This window comes from Mustela nivalis (assembly GCF_964662115.1).
Source record: "Mustela nivalis genome assembly, chromosome: 6".
NCBI lineage: Eukaryota > Metazoa > Chordata > Mammalia > Carnivora > Mustelidae > Mustela > Mustela nivalis.
In genome coordinates, this window is record NC_139025.1 from 44,192,469 (window position 1) to 44,214,821 (window position 22,353).

The window sequence follows — 22,353 nt, forward strand, 5'->3', positions numbered from 1 at the left end:
CAATTAGTCTAGGAAAAATTTAAAGAAAATGACAAATTCTCAATCAAAATTCGTTCAGGGGAATTTTGATGGGTGGTTAGTCAGTTAAGCATCTGCTTTGGCTCAGATCATGATCCCAGGGTCCTGGGATCCAGTCCTACTTTGGGCTCCCTGCTCAGTGGGAACCTGTTTCTTCCTCTGCCTGCCACTCCCCCTACTTGCATGCGCACTCGCGCTTTCTCTCTTCTCTCTCTCTCTCTCTCTCTCGCTTTTGTTCTCCTTCTCTGACAAATAAATACATAAAATCTTTTTTTTTAAAAGATGTATTTATTTGACAGAGAGATATCACAAGTAGGCAGAGAGGCAGGCAAAGAGAGAGAGGAGGAAGCAGGCTCCCTGCTGAGCAGAGAGCCCGATGCGGGACTCGATCCCAGGACCCTGAGATCATGACCTGAGCCGAAGGCAGCGGCTTAACCCACTGAGCCACCCAGGCGCCCCAATACATAAAATCTTTAAAAAAAAAAAAATTTGTTTGGCCAGATCTTCCTATGGTGAAGCTGACAACTGCTAAGTCCTACTACATATTCAGAGCTTCCAATCAGCTTTCTAAGATCCCACTACTAAATATCAGCAAAAGCCAAGAACTGTAAGGCCTCTCTGGCATAAAAAAGATGAAACAGAAAAACCAAGTTGGAAGGGAGAGCAGGGTCAGCTTCATAGGTGTGTGACCTACACAGTCAGAGTGCCCCGCACTTAGAAGAGCTCTGTGTTAGGTTTAATTCTTTACTGTTATTGTCTTGAAATTCTTCAATAAATGACCGACACAGTCACTCTGTACTTGGCCCTGCAAATTACAGAGCTAGTCCTTACAGAGTTTATGCAAACAGAAGAAAACTCTGGGGAAAAAGACAGCATGAATATTTTCAGAAACATAAAAGAAAGTATCACAAATGTAAAGAACAGTAAGCTTTAAAAAGAAAAGAAAAGAAAAACTAAGTGAAAGTGAGCAAAACCATGCCTTCTTGGTAATTAAAAAATGCAATAGCCAAAATGAAAAACTCATTAGAATAGCAAAACAAGACTGGAAGATCAATTCAGCAAGTCCAATACCTGAGTAACAGAGTTCAAGAGAAAATAAGAGGGAAAAAAAGGAAAAAGTAGGGGAGAAAATTGGGGTGCCTGGCTAGCTCAGCTGGAAGAACATGCAATTTTTTTAAAGATATTATTTATTTATTTGTCAGAGAGAGAGAGTGCAAGTACATAACAGTGAGCACAAGTGGCAGGTCTAGAGAGAAGCAGGCTCCCCACTTAGCAAGAAGCCCAATGCAGGACTCGATCGCAGGACTCTGGGATCATGACCTGAGCCAAAGGCAGATGCTTAATGGACTGAGCCACTCATGCGTCCCATGAGCATTCAATTCTTTTCTTTTTTTTTTTTTTAAGATTTTTTTTTTACTAATCTGACAGAGAGAGAGATCACAAGTAGGCAGAGAGGCAGGCAGAGAGAGAGGGGAAGCAGGCTCCCTGTTGAGCAGAGGGCCAGATGGGGGGCTTGATCCCAGGAGCCTGAGATCATGACCTGAGCCGAAGGCAGAAGCTTAACCCAGTACGCCACCCACGCACCCGAGCATGCATGCAATTCTTGATCTGGAGGTCATAAGTCTGAGCCCCACGCTGGGTGTAGAGAGTAATTAAATGAATTTAAATAAAGAGAGTGGGGAGAAAGTCATGAACAAAGTAGTTCCCTGATTTAAAGGGTTCATCCAGTACTCAGCACAATGAACAGAACCAAACTCACACTAAGTCACCTTACCGTGCAATTTCCAACACTGAGAAACAAAGAAAAGAACCAATCACATAAATTATCGGGAACCTAACATATCAGAATATATTCTGCCAAAATAAAAGCATAAACCAATAAACAGGAAAACAGGAGATCTAGAAAACAAGAAATCCAACACAAAGAGGTAAGATGTAAACCCAAGACGCTGGTAAGGAAGTCCCAGGATAAGAGCTGTGCATAAAAATAGTGGCAACCACTCCAGATGGAAGCACATCTTTAAGAATACGGTAAACTAAGTGAATGTCTGAAGTGTCAGAACTTCCTGAAAGAAAATATGGACAAGATACAATCTGAACTACATTAGTGAGTAGTTTCAAATTAAATGTAAATAATAACAAAAAAAATAAAATAAAATTTCAGGGAAACCCAAAAGTTGTATAGAAAAGTACAAATTTTCATAGATTACTCTGTGGCTTAACTGTGAATAGCATGTTCAATTTTTTGTTTTTTAAGATTTTATTTATTTGAGAGAGACAGTGTGTGGTGTGTGCATGTGTGCATGAGCCGGGGGTGGGGGAGGGCAGGAGCAAAGGGGGAGGGAGAAATAGACTCTGTGCTGAGCAGGGACCCCCCCCCCCCACCCTAATGAGGGGCTAAGCTCCTAGGATGCTAAGATCATGAACCCAGCCAAAGGCAGACACTTAATGAACTGAGCCACCCCAGCACCCAACATGTTCTGTCTTAACTGTGTACACACTGAATATCAATTTAACCCAAGTTATAAACAACTACATTAGGACCAGAGAAGAAAAAGTAAAAAGGGTATCTGGGGAAGTCAAAGAAGAACTAAACCCTGGCAGAATGGGAAATCAAGAAATACTGTCTAAAGCTGAGAAATCAAGAAATCAGAATACAAACATGCTGTTTTGAATGACAGTATTCAGAACCTGCTACCCCCAAATATGGTGCCTTGGCATACTGAGTATTTTAAACTGAAGAAATGTGAGAAAGAGCAGGTGCAGCAAGGACTTTCTGACCTTCCCTTCTCTCCTGAAGCAGGGCCTAAGATCTTCAAGTAAAAGATGTCCTTCCTATACCTGGAGGAAAGAAACATCCCTTTCTGTGAAGATGGAGGGATACAGACAGAAAGCCAAAGGAAATGGCTTTGCTAAGTTTCTCCAGTTTAATACCCTTAGTTTATACTCTTCAATACGATCACATTTTTATGACATTCCACTCTTCCATCAAATGTAGTATAAAAATACTCAGGCTTAACTATTTCTTTAGGTCTTCATTTCCTTATGAAGCCTCCTGTGTCATATAAACCTCTTATTAAATAAATTTGTATGCTTTTCTCTTGTTAATCTGTCTTTTGTCAGTTCAACTTACAGGGCCCCAGGTGGAGAACCTAGAAGGGTAGTAGGAAAAAAAATCTTCCTCCTCTACAAGAACACAGAGATAAATACAAAAAGAATCCGCTGCAAGAAATTAAAACGTATGCCTCTAGAGAGGGAGAGTGGGTATGAAGTGGGAGGAGAACTGCTGCCTTTCAAAACACATCTTATAAAGCTATTACATCATTATGCACATTTAAAACTTTAATAAAAAATACAAAATAAAAACATGAGAAAAACAAGCAGAAAAACTTCAGAATGTTTTAGATCATGACTCCCCTTTCATATTACAAGTTTTCTTAACAAATTTCTCCTTCCATTTGTTGTAGTTTTTCCAAATTTTCTACAAAAAATATAAAAAGTTAAGCATCTTACTACTGTCTAATGATGTAGGAAAGATGTTAAGGTTTGAAACCAATGGCCAAGAAGGAATTCTTGAAATGTCTTGGGAGCAAAAAGGCGGTTTTATTAAAGTATGGGGACAGGATCCATGTGCAGGAAGAGCTGCACTGGGGTCATGAGGAGAGGCTGATTATATACTTTGAAGTTCGGAGAGGGATAGGGATAGCTTAAGTCTCTAAGGAATTTTGGAAGTAAGGTTTCCGGGACCTTGAAGGGGCTAGCTGTTGTTAGGAAAAGGCCATCTATTGCTATCTAATAAAACCTTGTCATGAGACCCTTCAGATTTTTATCAGTGGGTCATATGCTTGGGGGATGCCTGCAAAAATATATCTTGGGAGGTAGAGATAAAGGAAGTTTCCAAAGGAATTTTTATATGTTAAAGTAGACTTAAAGGATCCTGGGGGGTCAGGCTAAGATTAAGAATCACTTTTGCCAGGGCGCCTGGGTGGCTCAGTGGGTTAAAGCCTCTGCCTTTGGCTCAGGTAATGATCCCAGGGTCCTGGGATCAAGCCCCACATAGGGCTCTCTGCTCAGCCTGCTTGCTCCTCTCTGCCTGCTTCTTGGCCTACTTGTGATCTCCGTCTGACAAATAAATAAAATCTTTAAAAAAAAAAAAAAACATCATTAAGAATCCTTTTTGCCCTTTAGCAAAATAATAACATCAAGGCAGCTGAGTTTCTACAGGAATATCACTCTGCCTGTTTCAAGAACCTGTCTATGGGCTGTAAGAGCTATGGAAATTTAATTTTTCTTTTGCCTTTGTTTTCCCACGCCACCTAATATTCAAAATCATCTGTAACTCTAACTACTAGTTAAGGATACTGCTAGGTCACATGATACCTAATCTGGCACAACTCAGGAAAAGGTGGTGGTTTACCTTCCAGAAGGCAGTTAGCTCAGCAGTTGATACCAAATGATCCCATATCTCACAGTGGATTTCCCTAGGCAAGCCTACATTCTTTCCAAACACCAGAAAGAGATTTTCCACTTAACTCTGTGAAAAATTCAAATAAACATAATTAACTCTAGAATGTGACTTTAAGGTGGCAACAAATCCAATTTCTTTCATACCTTAACTATGCCTGACACTAAATTAAAAGTTTTCAGTACACAGAAATTGTAATATACCATATGTTTTATTTGAACACAACTGGAGAGCATTTGATTTTATTCTGTCTTACATAGCTGTCAGGTCAGCTATTAGCTGTCAGCTGTCTAGCTAGCTAGAAAAGTTATTATGGTCAGAGTTTGCGAAACACAGTTCAGATAAATAAATGTCACATCCTCTGTTCACCTTCACAATGAATGCCGCGGATGGTCATGGTCATCGCAGGATGTTTAAGAAGGAATTTGCTTAGCACAGAGAACTAAGCCAATCTGCAAACGTATGTAGGCCAGCCAAGGCAGCTAGCTACACATGTTTTCACTTATTCCCTTAAGAGTGATTTGGTTTGTTTGGATTTGGTATAGAACCATTTCTGGATTTAAGGAAAACTAAACAAGGTTTTACAGCTTGTTATGTTGGCAGGCAGGGAGCCATGGAGAAATCCGAATCTGAAAAAGATTCCTTTTGCACTTAAAATTAAGGTAGGCTAGACATATATAAAGACCTGTTCTACATTTCTCATCTTCATCCTGCCTAATCATGACAAAGATTATCTTGTCTTCATTATTAATTAGTAAACGCTGGCATATCAGTGTGGCCTCAGGATCATGCAGACTCCCCTCACACACACCCCACCTAACACCAGTAAAATATCTGGCATAAAATACCAAATTTTTCTCAAACTGGCAACTAGAACAAGCTGCTACCAAGAGAATTTTTTTCTTCAAAATCAAATTAAATTTTGCCAATGTACACAGAAAAAATTTCAGATTAATGGCTGTTAACCACTTTAATCTTATGATACTCAAAACTTCTTGTTCACACTAGAGTGCTTTAGGTAAATAATACTAATCTCTTCTGGCTTCTAGATAGCCTGCAGACTTAGGGAAGTTCATCTAGTTTCTTGCTACCTCCACCTACCCTAGCTCACTGTCCCCAAAAAAAGAAGCTTGAGTCTTTTGTTTTGTTTTTGAAACAGCTTGCTATTTCCATCCCGAGTTTTCCCAAACTATTTCAGGGTCCTGACAATTTTGTCAGTGACTAAGTCTGCCCCTGGGAATAGCTGCCTCATTATCACTATTAAAAACAGTCACTCCTAATACTGACTGATAAGAATCTGGAAACTCATTGTAACTTCGAGAATGCATATCCCACCCTACCCAAAGATAAATGCATTTCAAATGGAAAAACAGACTCCAGGACAGAACTCCAGCAGGCTTTGTGTTCCAATTACAGTACTGAATTTTGTGCATATTCCTGATTCTTACTAACATGAAGAATTTCCTTCCTCATACTAATACAGACATTACTAAGAGCCCAACAAGCAAAACAAACAAAGCGAGCAAAATACAAATGCACTCTCTCTCACCCACAAAAACTCAACAGCAAATGTCCTAATAATCCTAATGTTTCTAAGGTAATATAGACTTCCAACTCATCTTCTGTTTCAAAACTATTTTGTGCAGTACATGTGTTGTGTGGGTAACTTTTGTTCTTGGCAAGCTAGTCCTTGCTTGGAATATCAAGAGCAGATAAACTCAAAGAAGAGGTCTTTTCCTATATCCCTCAAATGGAACAACTACTTAGAAACTTAATTACTGCAAAATGAATACCCAAAATAGAGATGATCTTAAGTTTATTTCTATCATTGACATTTTGGTTCTATCTAGCTTCCCTGTGTTACTGAAAAAAAATCACATAATCCATCAATCCAGAAACCTGAGAGAGTGATATAGAGATGATTCTCCCCCCCGCCAAATACAGTCTCTCCCATAAAGCAGTATCCAAAAGTTCTTTCACATCAACCATATAACTCCTGCAGTCACTGAGGAGAACATGCAGTTCAAGCGTACTTAACCCTTTTCATGCCATAAATTCCCTTGGCAGTATATGAAAACTATAAACTTTTTTTTTAAGATTTTGCTTATTTATTTATTTAAGAGAGTGAAAGAGCACAAGGTTGGGGTGGAGGGGAGAAAGAGGGGGAAGTAGGCTCCCCACTGAACAGGAAGCCCAATGTGGGGCTCAATCCCAGGACCCTGGGATCATGACCTGAGCCCAAGGCATACACTCAGCTGACTCAAGACACCCAGGTACCCCTGTTAACTTTTTTAAAGCAAAAACACACAAACATATACACACCAAGTGTAGGGGACTACTTAGCCTGAGCGACTCCATCTCGGTTAAACAGACGTTTTGTTGTTTGTGCAGTAAAACTTAAACTGACGCTGCCCCCCCCTCTCCCAAAGAACTTACTTAAAAGCAAGTCTGGGAAACCAGTAAAATATGGTCGACCAGTCCCTGATAACAGAGCCCAAATACAAGGATGAGTCAGGCCAGGTGGAGACATCCAATCAGTAAAGTGCACATACTATCTCCCTAACTACCAAAGAATGTAGGCCCCGCCTTTTGGGCACCAAACCTGGGTGCCAATTCTGACCAAGGTGATAGGTTAGTTCAAATAGCTACTATAGGGTGAATTGTAATTCAATTGGCCACCCGGGTGTGACCTAGCATGACTATGCAACTTTCTCTTTCACTGACCTCCTGTGTGTGGCCAGGCTCAACCACATGGCCTTTGCTCTATGAAAGTCTGTGAGGCTGGGAAGGGTTGCTCTCTCCGTAAGAGACGGCCCCGACCGGTCAGTTTGATTCTTGGTGCTGGGGCGAAATAAAGCTTTGCTTGACCTTTGCTTTGTATTAGTCTTACTCCTATGATCATGGACCCCATCTCAAAAAATCCAATTACATTAAAATACAGTTATCATTTTTTTTAAAAAATTCATATAGTATAAAATACATTCTTACTTTTGTAATATATTAAAAAAAAAGTTCTAATGGCAAGTCTATTAACTACCATAGCTTCCAAATTACAATCAACATAAATGATATTTTCAAGATATCTGCAACAACAGCAAGATGATAAAAGTATCTGTGATTTCACAAAGCCACAGGGACTGCTTGCTAATTTGCTGTGGTTTAAAGGAAATGTAAATTGCAGTTAGAGATTAGTAAAAAGAAGTATCTAGCATTTTTCTCGTTCAAGTTCATGGACCCTATGGCTTTTTAAACAATCATTCTGGAGCATTTCAAGAAGCATTTACAGATCACCTGGTTCAACCTCTTCATTTTAAAGATAGGAAACTAAGGAGGAACTGTGACTACTGCCTGAAGTATCTTGATTCCAAATCACTGGGTTCTGTTTATAGTAAATCACTGTTTCTTCTGAAACCTGAACTTCACATCTAGCAATACTTAGCACTTACCTCAAGCTTGAATCTCAGTTTCAGCATCTATAAAATGAAAATTATAATCCAAGCATGAAAAAACCTTAATGTGAAAATCAAATGTAAAAATCCATGCTAAAGTACTACAGCAGCAGTACCTTTAAAGGTAAGGCTATTACCAGTGAATTCCATAAGAAATCAAAGACAAGTTATTCTTGTTTCTTAGTATACCTTAAGCATCACTGAATTCTGATTTATTTTATGCATTAAATATTTTATGCTACTAAGTAGATCACCCAAAGGGTAAAACTGATCCTAAAAATAAGCCACTTCAAGTATAAAATGATACGCTTAGAAAAAAAAGTTTTGGCTTTGGAGTCGTACTATTAGAAGTTATATGCCTGCAATTCTAGGTGAATACTTATTTCTCTGATTCTCCATTTCTGAATCAGCAAAACAGGAATAAATGCTAACAACCATATATGACTGCCATGAAAGCCATTAAATGTCAGTCTTCTTCTCTTAAAGGGGCCAATGAGGAATAGAAGATTCAAAGATAGGGGTACCTGGATGGCTCAGTTGTTAAGTGGCTGCCTTTGGCTCAGCTCATGATCCCATGGTCCTGGGAAGGAGCCCTGCATGGGGGGCTCCCTGCTCGGTGTGAAGCCTGCTTCTCCCTCTCCCACTCCCTCTGCTTGTGTTCCCTGTCTCACTGTATCTCTATAAAATATATAAATAAAATCTTAAAAAAAAAAAGAAGAAGATTCAAAGATAACCTTGCAAAGCAGTAAGCAAGCTTTTCTGATTTCTACATTATGGATATTTGTTTTCTCCTCCTTCATCACTTCATAGCTACCTAACAAAAGATAAAGCAGAACAGAAATAATACCCTTCCTTAATGGTCAGTACAGAATCTCTCAGCAATCTAAGACAGAGCTATTCAAATAGCCAGCAACTTTTTCAACAGAAAATTCTTGTTTAAAAATAAATTACACACAGCAGATAGTATTACTATGCACTGAAAAAGGAAAAGGATTAAAACTAAAGACCATTCCCAAATTTCTAAACAGACCAACGTAAACAAACGTTAGGAGGACAAGAGTCACCCAAAATAATTCAGACAGGTAACTTAAACATGCAGGTGAAAAAATAAATGCTAAGAGAGGCAAGGCCACCCACTTCTTTCCACACATTTTGTTGTGCTTGCCTCCACAAAAGAAATCAACTGTAGACATGTCAAAGTTACAGTGACAAATATGCAAACACTTTAGTTGACTAGGAACAATATACAGAAAATACAGTAGGTAGTCCAAGGGCACACAAAAGGCTCATAGTACAAAGCAGATTTGTTAAACACTCAGGGCAGAAAAAAGAACCATTATCTGCTATGCCCTCCTGTCGCACCCTTTTATTTGTAGTCAAAACTGCAAGCTGTTTTAAAGACAATGGCAATGTTATTAAGGGTACCTTCATGCTGTGCCAAAGCACATATACACAGCAATTCAGAACAATCAGTCTTACTTTCATGAAAGCAAAAGTTGCAGCCAAATGAAATGGGTGGATACCATATTAAACAATCTTGGAATTAGCTAATAGGATATAGGAAAAAATGATCCTAATGCAGATGCTAAATTCTCTTCCTCCTTTACACAATAAAAATTTTTATTATCTGAAAAGCCTAGGGGAAGAAGGTTCCATTTAGTAAGTCCTAACTATGGACTGGATTTTTTTTTTTTTTAAGATTTTATTTATTTACTTGAGATGGAAAGAGAAAGAGCACACAAGGTGGGGGTGAGGGGGTAGAGGGAGAGGGAGAAGCAGACTCCCCACTAAGCCCGGAGCCTGACATAGGGCTCCATCCCAGGACCTGGGGATCATGACCTAAGCTAAAGGCAGAAGCCCACCCAAGTGCGCACCTAAATATGGACTCTTTTTAAGCACAATGATTATTTCCTTCCATAATCTATAAACTTAAAATATATGCACTGAATCCTAGATGTGACCTAATATAATTTTTAAAAGGATGTTGTGTAGAAACAACTAAGTAGAAACCTTTAAATATAAGCCCTGCAACTCTAGGGAAAACCATGTGCTTCACAAACATTTAAGAGAAATGGAAATACACTGTTAGCAATAAGTAGCAAAAAAACCCCTTGGTTTGTAGGAGTATTCTCTTGCTCTTATACAGGTTTAAAATGTGCACTTGATCTGTCATTATAGTTTATCAATATTTTATTCAATCTACATTAATTACATTAATCCTTTATAAACTGACTTCAAGGCAAAAATCAGAAAAGGTATGAAAAAGACATTAGTCTGACATGATTTTATAATCACATCAACATGGCCTTTACATACACACAGTACTTTTATCCAGGTGGAGAAAAAATGGTGGATAAAATTCAGGTCTTGGGAGAAATTCCACTACTGAGCTAATTCAATGAAAATTTTTACAAAACAATTTTAATAGCTTGTTTTTAAAAGTTCTATTTTTGAAAACTATTTTCCACATGCAATTCTAACACATTAATTAGAACTTATATTTTAGGTCAATTAATTGCTAATGTAGAGCTATCTATTGCTCAAACTAAAACGAAAGGGGAGCTGAAAGGAGAGTGTCTTCTCAGACCAGCTGTTCTTAAAAGAATCCCAAAGGTTTAAGCTCCTCTTGGGCACTTCCTCAGTGGGTAGAGCATCCACTGCCTTAGTGTGCTAGGAACCATTTATGAACACTTTTGCTACAAAAAACAAAGTAGGTAAAACCCATATTTTTAAGAAATCTTAAAAATGTATTTTGAAAAACAAACCAGTCTCACAGAGAGCTCCAAACCTAGAAAGATAACAATAAAAATGGGTTGGCCATCTAAATTATTTGCAGTTTATCGTGAGTTTAAACAAAATGGTTTATCATTATTAAGACTGAGGCCGTATTTTTATTTTATTTCTGTTAAGTTAATTCTAGTCAGTAACATAATAGTGTTATATTAGTTTCAGGTTTTTTACAGTATAGTAATTCAACAGTTCCATGAATCACCCTGTGCTCATCGCAAGTACACTCTTTAATTTCTGAGGCCATACTTTTAAACATATCTGGCAAATTAGGTGAGCATGAGGCAAGAAAGCACTACAAAAAAAAAAAAAAAAAAAAGAGAGAGAGAGAGAGAGAGAGGCATATCTCATGTCTCAAAATAGCATTCCCAAAAGACTGCCCAAATCAAATTTTTGTAAATTGGCTCCCATTTTTCTCTTCATCTCTAAAAAAGGATTGTGTAATAGCCCCCCTTCTGGGGGTGGGGGAGGATATGGTCATACACAATAAGGAAAAACATGTACAGTACTATAAACCTTTTCTAAATTATATTAAGTAATAAATTATTTTTAAAACAAAATAAAATATAAATGAGAAAATTTAATCTGTTTTAAGAATTTGGAACATAAAGGTCAAAAGAAAAAGAGCTTAACTGAACAGAACATAGAAGACTAATAAATCATTCATTTCAATCAAACCCCCACACCTCACCCACCCTCACTACTTTGAAGTACAGGAACTCGGCTATTCTCTTGACATTTGTAGAAGCTGCAGTTTGGCATACTCGGCCTGTTGCTTTTGTTTCGAAATTAATTGCTATGGATGAAAGAAAAAAATCCTTCAAAAAAAAAATTATTCAACTTCACAATAAAATGAACTGGTGGGTGAGAATTGAGGAGACTGAACTATAGAAAATTCACTGAAATTTTCCACACCACCACCTCCCACCGCCCAATGATTTAGGATTATGTCTAATCAGTACCCAAACTTACATATTCTGAAAGATCTTTTCATGGACAAGATTGACAGTGATAGTGTTGAAGAGACTGGGGCTAGTGCTTCAAGTATTAGAGATAATCTATTCCTAACATAAAAAATACAGCACTCAATGCTGGCAGATTTTTTTTTTTTTAAGTTTCAAATAATAGAATGAGACTACCATTGTAAAAACTCAATTCGCAAGCATAAACACAGACTTAAAGGCAATTTCATCAGAACTGAGACATATACTAATTTATATTAAACAATTTCATAACTTTAGCAACAGAAGTGTCACTGTAACCTCATCAATAAATCCAAATATTATTCTTTCCTTTCTGTATCCTTACAAGAATCAGATTGGTTGACTTATTTTTCTGATGTAAAATTCTAAGTTTGTTTAATATATACAAACATATACACATTCTTTTTTTTTTTTTAAGATTTTATTTATTTATTTGGCAGACAGAGATCACAAGTAGGTGGAGAGGCAGGCAGAGAGAGAGAGGAGGAAGCAGGCTCCCCACTGAGCAGAGAGCCCGATATGGGGCTCGATCCCAGGACCCTGGGATCATGACCTGAGCCGAAGGCAGAGGCTTTAACCCACTGAGCCACCTAGGCGCCCCGATATACATATTCTTTATAAATACCTGTTCCTGAGGTCTTCTTACATTCACAGTTTTTTTAAAATGTTAAATGAGGTGGTATTTCCCTCCCATGATTTAGCTTACTCCTAAAAATTCACCTCCAGGATTCTGTCTGAAATCTAGCAAGGTACCTACATCTGGTTATTGCACTATCTTATACACTTCTCATATTGAAATTACAGCATCAATCCACTAAACAAAAACAAAAAAAATAACTCTAGTCAGGTACAAAATCACTCATTATCAATATGCCCATTCTTGCCCTCAAAAGATTTAAGTATTCAGTTTTACAGTGACAAAGTCTATGTTATTCAGGGAAGTCACAGTAGTTGAATTTAATATTTGTCAAAGCCCTCATTTCAGATGCCACCTTAACTCCAAACTAGTATTATGGGAAGGGGAACATCACTTGTTAGGAAAATTTCACAAAATCCTCTTCACTGTGGAAATAACCAAGAAAAAAAAAAAAAAAGTTCTGTTTTTCATCAGCCCCTACTGAGGGTGATGTCAAATTCTCAAAATGTGGCATAAAATTTTTGTTTATCCCAAGGAAACACAGAAGTTTAGAAACACAGGTCTTGTTCGTTGGTTTATTCTTTAGGAATCAATAATGATGTTTTCAAGTAGAGTAAACAAAATTCTCCAAATCTAAAAGCAAATGCATTAAATACTCTGCTACAAAGCCCAGTTTTGTAATGCTAAACAAGCAAGTTCTGAGAACTAGGGAAGGCAATCATAATAAACACACTATTTAAAGTCTTCTAAACCCAATCTGAGGTATTAATTTAACTCCTGGCAACATTAACAAAATATTTTAGTTCCCAGCTTTAAAAGAAAAACAAAAAACTAAACACTGTTTCAAGTTAGATGTTTTAAAACATTTTGATAATAGCTCCTTAAAGTCTGACCTTCCAAAATCATTAACAATCATCACTGTACACCTAGTATTTTCTAAACCTTAAATGAGACCCAAGGAACAAATAAATAAGACAAACACTACCCCAGACTTCCAATGATGCTGACATTCTAAGACAGAAGACAGAAAAATAGTTACATAACATCTGAGAGCTAAAACTATAAAACTCTTGGAAAAAACTAGGCAATAAACCTTGGATTAGGCAATGGTTTCTTAGATAGGACACCCCAAAGTACAAGCAACAGAAGAAAAAACAGACAAAATGAAAAACTCTGTATTTTCACTATCAAGAAAGTGAAAAACACAACCTCCCACAAGGGGAGAAAATACCTGCAAATCATATATGTGATAAGGGATTAGTATCTAAAATATACAATGGATTCTTGTAACTCCATAATAAAAAGACAACCCAATTAAAAAATGAGAAAAGATTATGAATAATTTCTCCAAAGATCTACTAATAACTAATAAACACATGAAAAGATGCCCAACAAGGGTGCGTGGGTGGCTCAATTAGTTAAACTTTAGCTGCCTTCCACTAGGGTCATGATCTTCAGGTCTGGAAGATGGAGCCCCACATTGGGATCCCTGTTCAGTGGGGAATCTGCTCCTCCCTCTCCCTGTGCTGCTCCCCCTGCTTGTGCTCTCTTTACTCTCTCTCAAATTAATTAATTAATTAATTCTAAAAAGAAAAGGTGCCCAACATCCCTGGCCATCTGGAAAATGCAAATCAGAACTACAATGAGATTACCACTTCACACTTCTAGGATGGCCAGAATCTCAAAGAGATGAGAAGTATCGGCAAGGATATGGATAAACTGGAATTGTCAGACACTGTTGTTAGACATGTAAAACACGCAGCAACTTTGGAAGACAATTTGGCAGTTCTTCAAAAAGGTTAAACACAGAGTTACCACATGATCCAGCAATTCCACTCCTAGATACATATATACTCCAGAGAAATGAAAACGTACATCCACATAAAAACTGTACATGGACATTCACAATAGCGTTATTCCTAACCACCAAAAAGTAGAAACAACCTAAATGTCCATCTATTGATGAATGAATAAACCACCTGTTTACATCCATATAATGGAATTTTATTCAGCTATAGAAAGAAATGGTGTACTGGTATATACCAAAACATGGGTGAACCCTGAAAACATTACGCTAAGTTAAAGAAACCATACACAGAAGACCACATATATAATTCTATTTATATGAAATGTCCAGAAAAGCAAAACTAGAGAGGCTGAAAATAGATTTAGTGGCTGGCAGTTCCTGGAAGGAGTGAAGAGTATGTGAAGTCATTGCTACTAAGTACAGGGGATCTTTCTGCTATCTTCATAATAGCAAGTGGTACTCTCACAACTTCAATCAAATGCTCTAAAATTGATTTTGGTGACAGTTACACAACTCTGTGAAGAGCACTGAACTATACACTTTAAATGGATTGTGCGGTATGTGAATTATATTTCAATAAAGCTGTTACGAAAAATGCTTGCAAAGCACTGTGAAGACGACATAGTATTTTTCTTTAAGATTTCATTTATTTGAGGGGTGCCTGGGTGGCTCAGTTGGTTGGACGACTGCCTTCGGCTCAGGTCATGATCCTGGAGTCCTGGGATCGAGTCCCGCATTGGGCTCCCAGCTCCATGGGGAGTCTGCTTCTCCCTCTGACTTTCTCCTCGCTCATGCTCTCTCTCTCAAATAAACAAATAAAATCTTTAAAAAAAAAAAAAAAAAGATTTAATTTATTTGAGAGACAGAGTGCCCATGGGGTGGGAGAGAACAATGGGAGAGACAGAATCTCAAGCAGAATCTATTGGGCACAGAGGCCAAGGCAGGGCTTGATTTCATGACTCTGCGATCAGGACCTAACTAAAACCAAGAGTCAGAAGCTTAACCAACTGTGCCAATTGGGTGCTCCAAGAAGTACAAAGTATTAAAGAAACATATAAAAGGATCCCTAATCTAATCTGAGGAATCAGAGGAAGATTAAATGGACATCTGAATGCATAAGCATTTCAAAGATTTCACTTATTTAGTTGATGGGACACGTGGGTGGCTCAGTCAGTGAAGCACCTGCCTTCAGCTCAGGTCATGATCCCAGGGTCCTGGGATCAAGTCCCACATCAGGCTCCTTGCTCAGTGGAGAGCCTGCTTCTCCCTCTGCCTGCCGCTCCCCCTGCTTGTTCTCTCCACCCCCTCTCCACAATTTAATTAATTTAAAAGATTTTATTTATTTGAGATAGAGAAAGGGCATGAGCATGAGCAGTGGGGGGTGGGCTGGGGGCCAGAGGGAGAGGGAGAAGCAGGCTCTCTGCAGAGCAGAGAGGGAGCCCAACACAGGATTCAGTCCCAGGACTCTGGGATCACAACCTGAGCTAATGGCAGACACTAATCGACTGAGCCACCCAGGTGCCCCCACATAACCATTTTAAAGCATCCAAGTGCATGGTATGTCTAAATAGCTACTAGTAGCTAAAATAGTACAAAAATGGCTGGAGTAGAGTAATGAAGTAGAAGAGACAGTAGTAACATGGCTTAGATTTACTGAACCTTTACCTAAGTGCCAGGCACTGCATACTCCAAAGTCTCAAATACACTTTATCTTAATAACTCTGAGGTATGGATGTTATTATCCCCATTTTACAGATAGGAAAATGGAGGCACTGTGTAGGAAAGTTAACTTGCCCAAGGTCACAGCAAATGGTGCTACCATGACTTGAATCAAAACATTCACGCCCCAGAGTCCTACACACTAACACTTCATAACCCATCTTTTCCTGGAAATTGTCTACGAATTACAATAGACATAGCTTTCAATCCTGCAACAGTATTTTCAATCCCGTAGCAGTAACCACATATATTATACTTTTATACACGTTTACTTGGTTGAACAGGAGATGAATGCTTGAGCTTAGAGACCATGTTTATAATAATAACCGTTAAACTCTGGAATCACAGTCATTAAGGCAGGCTGACCGATCACTTATTAGCAGCTCTTAGAATTGACACTTCCTAGATCTTGGACTTAACTTGGAGGGCACTTACTCATTATCGCCATTTCATTTGTCTGTGTGTATGACTCCTAAACCAGTATAGTGAAATGTGCTTAGAACTTGTTAGTATTTGTGTAAGAAAGTGAATCAAGCTTAAGTTTCTAGGATAAATACATGCATGGATGACAGTACCTATTACTGAGTCCAGGAATAATACATTATATGTTAATAAAAAATAAAATTTAATTTTAAAAAAATGGTTAGAAGAAAAATTCTGAGTTCGTTTTTCAAGTTGAGCTGGAGAAACTGTGAGACAGCCAAGTCAAAATGAGTAACACACAACTGGATCTGCGGACCTGGTCCTCATAAGAACTAACCAAGGAGGTAAATTTGGAAGTCTGGGCACAAAGCACGGTAACTTAAGCTATGATAATATAATAAACTAAATGCCTAAGAAGAAAGCAGAGACAGAGAAAAGGTCTTAAGATACTGGTTTTCAAATATGAGCAAGCATCACAATCACATGGAAGGCTTGTTGGCTTGCTGACATACAAATGGCTGGAAGTCATCCCCAGAGTTTCTGATTCAGTAGGACTGGGAAGGGACTGAGGATTTTCATCTCTAACAAGTTCCCAGGTGATGTTGATGTTTCTGGTCTGGGGAACCATAACTGGAGAACCAACGGCCTACATCAAAACCCTACAAAACTCTGATAGTTAAGCAGAGAATAAGGAACTTACAAAGGAGTACGAGAGGAGCCTAGAGCAGATGAGGAGAAATGCTACTACAATTAATTACCAAGGTCACCAGTAACCTGCTTACTGATGATTCAGTGGAAATTTATGACTTCTAAAACTAAATTCTACTTGCAACAAGTATTTAATGAGCACCCACAAAATACCAGGCACCTCTGTTCCCTATAACCTGACCCTATCTTCTGTCTTGGCCTCTGAAATACCATTCCTTTACTGTTTCTTCTTCTTTTCTGAATACCTACGTATCTGTTTGCTTGTTCCTCTCCTTCCACCCACTCAAAACATTTCAAGATTCTCCAGGATTCTGGGTCTTTTCTTCATCATGCAAACTCTCCCAGGGCAATTTTGCCTAATTCTGTAACTCTGAACATCATCTTGTTGCCAATAATTCTCCCACACCTCATCTTTCGAACTGACTGCCTCTAGGCTTCCGATCCTATTTCCAACTACCAGCCCAATCAGACGTTTATAAACTAAGCCCCCTTCTTTCCATATTTTCTCTCCAAGAAGCATAACCATCCACCCAGAGACCAAAGCCAGCTCCCTGTGAATCTTCCTGAAGTACTTGTTCACAACTTTAACTGCAGATTAGAACCTCCTGGGGAGTTCTGTTTTTGTGTTGTTGTTGTTTTTTAAACACCTCACTATAGGTCTAATAATATGACAACAATAATTTTGTGTCCTTAACACATAGGCATGTAAAATGCTTAGCAAAAAAAATGCTCTGAACACTCAAAAACAGGGAACTATCTTTATAAACACTTGAATTTCAGTTCATCTGAGGTCTTTTCTGAACAGAATCAACACTTTAAGCTATTTTATTAACAAAAATTTTTTTTTAAATTTTAAGTCTCTCTAATGTAAACTTACAAAAATTAGGTTCAAAGTTATATTCCTACTTTTGCCAAATATCCCTTGATATAGATCCTTATAGCTGATTCCTAAAGGGAAGAGTGTAAGTTGTTAAATAGGTCTATCACTGGAATCAAATTTGGCCCACGGATAAGACAACACAAACCAGTGAGTGAGGTCTATTGTTCACAGAGCCATTCACAGAGACACTGGTGAACCAGTCATAGATGGAAAAAAAGAAAAAACCAATATATTCAAACAAGTTAATAAGAAAAGCCCATTATATGATATAATGTTACTTACAAGTGTTTGCAAATGAGACAATTCTGCAGTGATATCAAAGCAACCTTGCACCTCTCATCTTTGGTGCTATTTTGTACTTTGAGTATTTTCAAAAGAGAATGACGAAGATTTAAAACAGCCGCTATCTTCCAAAGTATAATGCTTTGCTTGTATCCCTAGCCCAGTAATCTTAACAAATTACTTTTTCTTGAAAAGAGGTGCTGAACTAGGCAAATGATGAGTCAGTAAGTTCATTTAAGGCTACAGAATTCTGCCATTTTCACCTAAGATGGTCAATTTCTTATAAACTGAGCATAACAGGATAGCTTGAAAATAGCCTGGAATAGGTCAGAAAATCAAAGAAGAAAAGCTACCAAAAATTGCAACTGGAATAAAGGACAAAGGTTCTTTTTATTTGGTTGTTTGCTTTAGTTGAACAAATTCGTTTGTCTTATTAATAAACACACCACACACACACACACACACACATACATACATAACTAAGTGGCTCAGACTGTACACCCTGGTTCACTCTGACAAACCTATTCTTGACCCAACTTAACCCTTTAGACCAAGTATGATTTTCCTGGCACCAGCCTTATACCTAAAACTTTCTACAGAAGACAGAAGAGTCTCACAATTACGGCCACACTTAAAGAAAAGAAAATAAACATTCAAAGGTCTCTTCCATACTTAGTACTATGCTAGATGCTTTCTCTCTCAAGATCCACCAAAGGCCACTGATAAACATGCTGTCCTCATTTTATATGAGGAACTACTATAACTTAAGTATCTGCACATTTAAGAAGGCGAAGTATATGAGATATTGCGTAACAGTAGGAAACAAAACTCTTTTTAATGTTGCTTACAGGGCTGCTTCTCATGTTGTTCATTATGTGAAGAGTAGTCCACTGCAGTGCTAAGGAATCTGGCTTACAACTTCTAATTAGCTATCAACTCACCTTACAAATACTGTTTCACCAAACAGAAAAGGCCACACTTTAAATGGTGAGTGGCATTATATATAGTAATTAAATCAAATTCTAAGATTACAAAATAATAACCTTTGTTATCTTCAGATTACAAGAATATTTAGTATGCTCAATGGTGATGTACCAGCTTAATAGAGAGGACATAAGAACATGTTAAATTAAGCCACATTGATGTAATCATTAAAATCCAGACTCAAAAACTCTAAAGGACCAATAGCCTGGTGTCTTTGATACATAAAATTGCAAAGGAGAGGGAAAAAAGAGTGTTAGTGAGGGGGAACCTCTAGATTAAAAAAGACTTAAAAATTATTACCAACCAACAGGAAGGTAGTGACCTTATGTGGATCCTGATTAAAACTATGACATTTGAAAAATAAATAAACTATGACATCTGAGATAACTGGAAATTTGAATATTGGATAGCTGATGATATTAAGGAATTGGAGGAGGTAAATACATATATACATATATATATTTTAAGAGTCGTTATCTTTTTTTAAAAAAGATTTTTATTTACTTATTTATTAGACAGAGAGAGAGACAGAGGGCACAAACAAGAGGAGCCCCGGGTAGAAGGAGAGGGAAAAGCAGGCTCCCCACTGAGCAGGAAGCCCAACAGGGGGAGTGATCCCAGGATCATGACCCAGGCGCCCCAAGAGTCATTATCTTTTAGAGATACACTATCTAGAGTACAAATGAAATAATATCTGGGATGTGTCTGAAAATAACCCAGGAGGAAGAAGGTAGAAGAAAAGATGCAAGAAAACTGGGCACTGAATTGATAATTGTCAAAGCTGGGTCATAAGTGCATGGGGGTTTATTACATGGATTTCATCTACTTTTACGTGTTTTAAAATTTCTGTGTTAAGTTAAAGTCAAGCATTTGCAAAAACAAATGTTTATGTAAATTTAAAAAAACAAAAACAGGTCACTTAAAAATGATACCAGTAACTTGAATATAACTGGGTTTTAGATGATATAAGGAATTTGATGATACTAATATGGAGAGTAAAATTCAGAAGTTAAGCATCACAGCAATTTTTAGGTAACATAATGGCATTGTCATTATGGGGAAAAATATCTCTTCAAAAGACACATGATATACTTAGGACATGACATGTCCTAAGTATATGATAGACATGACATGATGTCTAGAATTTGTTTTAAAATTGTTTTTAAATGGGGACAAAATGTTGAAACTAACTGGTAAATATATAGGGGCTCACTGACTCTCCTTATGTGTTAGCATTTTAAAAAGTAAATAACAACAGGAATAATAATAGATTCTAAGAACTTCCTCCATGAAGTGAGAGAAAAAAAAAAAAAAAAAAAACAAGATAAATATTTCAAACTAAAGCTCCCCCAGTTCAAATAAGGGTCAAGTTTGGAGGGGGTAGGGAGACAGAAACCACCACATAAGAGTTTTTCTCTTATTTAATTCATCTGAATTTCACAAATAGTCAGCAGAGTGTGGTGAGGAAAGTCTCACAGTGTTCCAACATAATGGAGGCATAGTTGAAGAAAAACAATTTTTTTTTCAAGAATTATTTCCTCCTACCAGTCCTGCGCTAGACATCCATTTATAAAAAACCTTTCAATATTTTCTGAAGTCCAAGAAGTAGGATTGTCAGTGTGTTTTGTATGGGAACAAAGCTTCCCTAACATCCTGAGCACATATGATTCTGATTGTACAGAGAGGTTTCTGGGCATGAAAATAGTGTTTTTTCATTTCTAGTTTTCTGGCTGTGCTCCAAGACTACTTCTCTTATCAAGTTATCTTTAGCAAGATCCTTGGGGGGACCTTTCAAAGACTTTTATGAAAACATTTGCACATACACATTTCAGCACTTAAGTAATGATACCAAGTGTTTTTTGAGGTTCTTAAGAGAAAAACACATTCTAAAATCACCTAATCCTACCAAAATTTCTGCTGTGGGCAATCACCACCATACCTAAATTACATAATTATTACTGGCAGAGCGAAAAGGAAAATTTAACACCTTCTGAGAATTCACTATATGCCAAGTATTTAACATGTATTTTTAAATAAATCCTCATAACTACACCCTAGTATTTTTTTAAGATTTTATTTATTTATTTGAGAGAAAGAAAGAGAGAGAGAGCATGCATGCATAAGCAGAGGAGCTACAGGCAGAAGAAGCAGGCTCACCACTGAGCAAAGAGCCCATTGTGGGACTAGATCCCAGGATCCAGGGATCATGACCCAAGCCGAAGGCAGATGTTCTGTAACTGACAAAGTAACTGACTGAGCCACCCAGGTGTCCCCCTGTAGTATTTTTTTTTTTTTAAGATTTATTTAATTCAGGGTTGGGGAAGGGCAGAGAGAGAGGGAGAGAATCCCCAAGCCAACTCCTCATAGAGCACGGAGCCTAACACAGGGCTCAACCTCAAGACCCCAAGATCATGACCTGAGCTGAAAACCAAGTCAGCCAGTCAATCAACTGAGCCACCCAGGTGCTCCAGGTGAGTATTAGTATTGTTTGAATATTACAGATGAGAAAAGTGGGGCACTGAGACACTAAGTAACTTATAACTAAGTGGCAGAACTAGATTTGAACCCAACCATTCTAGCTCCAACATCTGGGCTGCTCTCTGCTATACTACTATATACCTCAAAACTTTTCACTTTAAAATATAGGAAAGATGACTATTTGAATATTTCTAGACCTTGGATCATTGACTCTCTTCATAATCCGAATAATCTTTGAGATTTACATTATTAAAAAATAATTTAACTGGCAGATCCTTCAATAAAATTAAACCGTCTGAAGAGAATTAACAGCAGCTATTATAGGCCTTAGCACCACTCATCAAGAATAATGAAGCCCCATAACTGCTTACCCTAATGCAAAGCTCACCAGTTGACAGACCCTAGGTAGGTACAGAGATCCCAACCATTTTACACTGTTTCATTCTTCCGTTTGCTTGGTTAAATCAGAATCAAATATCTGTATCATGAAAGAGATAAGGAAACACAAAGCTAAAGAAATGTGACAAAGGAAGAAACAGAATTCATAAAACAGAATAGATCTTTTTTAAAGACTTCTAACTTAGATCCTCAGAAATAGTCAAAATTTTGCATCCATGAAGCAAGACAGGATGCTATGAAAAGGCAAAAAAGATTGAGAGAAGACTGTTGGAAATAAAAAACAATTTAAAAAGGCAACAGAAGGCTTGAAGTTGTGAAGATGAAATTTTAAAAG

General features: G+C 37.7%; 1 protein-coding gene and 1 long non-coding RNA gene across 6 annotated transcripts in view; one reads left to right on the forward strand and one right to left on the reverse strand.

Moving 5' to 3' along the window:
• Nucleotides 1-22,353, reverse strand: part of FBXO34 (F-box protein 34) — a 132,376-nt gene that overhangs the window by 39,420 nt on the left and 70,603 nt on the right. The window lies entirely within an intron of this gene.
• LOC309866956 lies at nucleotides 1,150-4,177 on the forward strand. Its single transcript, XR_014312897.1, has 2 exons — nucleotides 1,150-1,461; nucleotides 1,574-4,177. It is a non-coding gene; the product is annotated as an uncharacterized lncRNA (long non-coding RNA).